The sequence below is a fragment of the Morone saxatilis genome, unplaced genomic scaffold (assembly GCF_004916995.1).
Source record: "Morone saxatilis isolate NCDOM2014 unplaced genomic scaffold, NCSU_SB_2.0 Contig1, whole genome shotgun sequence".
NCBI classification, from domain to species: Eukaryota; Metazoa; Chordata; class Actinopteri; family Moronidae; genus Morone; species Morone saxatilis.
Genome location: NW_023339651.1, coordinates 20,817,370 through 20,820,362, shown reverse-complemented (window position 1 = coordinate 20,820,362; position 2,993 = coordinate 20,817,370). Strand labels below are relative to the sequence as shown.

The following is a 2,993-nucleotide window of genomic DNA, read 5'->3' as shown; positions in this document are numbered from 1 at the left end:
GTTAGCACCAACTTTAGCAACAAGTAAATAAACTCCATAAGGAAACTGCGTAAATCACTTAAAGTTGAGGCAGAGCAGCCAGAGGACATCAGTGGGAAACAGAGAAAATACTCTCAATAAAATATGATCCACCAAAATCTGTGTGTGAAGTTGTTTTGTTTTTGTATAGCAAGTTAATCAGTGTCCCCAAAGACACTCTGCTCCATTATGTATAATTTTTACGACTTCATTCTTGGCTCATTTGTGGTCTGGTGATCAAATTTAGTGCCCCATAATACCAAAATACCATTTCACAAAAATCTGTGAATAAAGTTATAAAATGTTGTTTTTGTACAGCAAGGCCCATGAACAGTCAGTGGTAAGGTCTGACTTCATGCCTTTTGGACATGGATGTATAATTTAGAACTGGACCCAAAGATGGCATGTATTCAGTCCAATGAGAATTACTCTCCTGTTGCATAAGCCAAAAAAGTTTCTAGCTTTGGGGTTTACATCTGAGGTATGCAGCCCACTGAATATCAGCAGCATCTCCTGCTGGCTCTGCCTGTGAGTTCCTGCTCGGCCCATAGATGAGAGCAACCTATCTGGGTACTTGGGTGGCTGACACTGTTTCTGTCGTTAAGACCTTTTCTGTTTTGGTCATCTGTTCAGTGTGACGTTACTGTTAACTAATTCCATTGCTGTTGCGAAGGGGAATCGCCATTTGTGTTTATTAATCAACTTTTTACTATGAGCTGACAGAAGTAGAAAACAGGGGGATTTTATCTCCACTTCCTGTGTTACTTTATGCTGTTTACAGGGTTCACTATTAGAAGAAAGGTCAGCTGAGTTTATGTGAATTATTACAGTTAAAATACCCTCTGCTCCACACTGTCAAACCAAACTCTATTTCAAAAGTGGCTGTTTTATGGTAGGGCCATATTTTATATTTTATAACATTGGAAACTTTGCTTTTTCAGTGTTTCATATTTAAAATGCTCATAATAATTTGTTCCGCTATTAAAAGTTGAATCTGGTCCGCTATTAAAAGTTGAATTATTATCCTAAAGCGATAATAAACCTGTGTGGAGGATTTAGTAGCATCTAGTGGTGGAGTTACACATTGCAACCAACTGAATACCACTCCAAGCATGTAGGAGAAACTACAGTGGCCACCAGGGTTTGGTTGTTCCATTCTGGGCTACTGTAGAAAGGCAGTAAAGCTGTAAAAACTGCTCATTCTAAGGTAACGAAAAAACACAATTCTTATTTTCAGGTGATCACACGTTAATGAAAACATACCTATGAATATTATATTCAATGTATGCCAATAGATTCTCCTAAATGTTACACACTGGCGCTTTAAGTTAATTAAGAGAACAACTTTTCATATTTTTTCCATAAATCCTCTCGGGTTTCCTGATGCATTCATTGTCAAATGGGACCAACAGGTAGAACAGGAAATACAGTACAGTTAACTAATAATCCGTTATTTCAGATGTCATCACATACTGAACATCATGTCATCGTGTGATTTCCGGATTTTTGTTTGTGTTTAACAATGCAATATTCTTCATGCTGTAAAAGGTTTACTTCGGGAGATGTTGCAATATGAAAAAACAGATGAATAACAGGCTATAGAAAACCTACTAGCGCCTACTTCATGTCACAGCTGCTTACCATTAACATTTATAATAGTTGTAATTATAGATATTATATAATGACTAATATATCGTTATTAAGTTATTGTCGTAATAGCTCAATATTATAATGACTGAGCATCGTGGATTGGTAGCTACTCCTCAGGGTAGATTGGAGGTTTCCTATTTCAAAATAGAACCGTAAACAATCTTAGAAAATATAGCTTCGCCCACTTTGGTTTCAGCCAATCAGAACACAGAGTACTCTAGCACCGTCCAATCACAACACACAACTCCTTCTTCCAGGTTTAACGCTCCCCAACATGGCTGCTGCGGAACAGTAAATGGTCAGAAGTACATTTGTATTCGAGAGAAAAGCACAATTTAAAAAGAAATCAACAACGACCTTAAAATTACAAAAGGTGAGTTCGAAGACTAATGCTGATAATGGACGGGCTCTGTTGTTATGGCGAATATTGCTACAGCGTAGGTCCAGTTAGGTCGAGGCGTCTGTTAGCATCTGCCTTTGACATCAAGGGAAGGGGACGTCTATCGTTAGCCGCGATGCCAGACGCTCAGTACAGCGAGGACGATAACATAAACTCCCATTTAAAATTTCACTTTTTTTACCCCTAATGTTGGTCGTACTGTTACATTCCACTGGTGAAAACAACGGCTCATGATATGTTGTCAATGTAAGGATACACGCTTAAAAACGTTACGCCGGCCAACGCGAGCTGTCCTATAGAGAGTCGTTCACCAAAATAACATCGTGATTCATGGGCAGTAGTGTTAGCTAGCAGTTGCAATGTTATTATGTCTTTAGCTAGTGGTGGTGTGCAGTACGGTTAAGACTGACTGATATACATTGGTAAAAGATTTAAAGCCATTTTACGCTAGTTAGCTCGGGTACTTCTGTTGGAAGGGAAAGTCACATCTCAGATTGATGGCTCTGTCTAGTTAATGCACGGACATTGTCACATTTACATTAAAATACACGCTTGAAGGCAATTTCTACACTTTATTTCAGCACTGTCAGTCCTATTTGTATGTGCAAGCGACCTATAGGTGGAAACAAATCCAGTGAAAGCGGCTCGGCTGACAACGATTAGCTCACTAAGTTTACTTAGCTAGTAGTAGTAGTAGACCTGTTTGTGTGGGAACTCATTTCCGCCAATGGGATTAAAAAAGGATCCTGTAAGTTATTATGAGAGAGTTTCTCAAAATAATGACGTATTATCTCAAAATAATGACTTAGTGTCTCAGTATAATGAGAGACTTTTTCACTATTATGAATTATTATCTCAAATAATAAATAACCCTTAGGGGTTCCTGGTACATTTTTCTACCATTCCGTTTTTTATTTTCATGCTA

The 2,993-nt window shown here is 38.2% G+C and overlaps 1 protein-coding gene across 4 annotated transcripts in view; it reads left to right on the top strand.

Moving 5' to 3' along the window:
- The first annotated feature begins 1,907 nt into the window (after positions 1–1,907).
- The window catches only part of tmem94 (transmembrane protein 94), a 31,673-nt gene continuing 30,587 nt past the window's right edge, over positions 1,908–2,993 (top strand). For all 4 annotated transcript variants that reach the window (XM_035662604.1, XM_035662597.1, XM_035662590.1 and 1 more), the window contains exon 1: positions 1,908–2,041. The gene's annotated coding sequence lies outside the window, so the exon portion shown is untranslated. The remainder of the gene's footprint in view (positions 2,042–2,993) is intronic.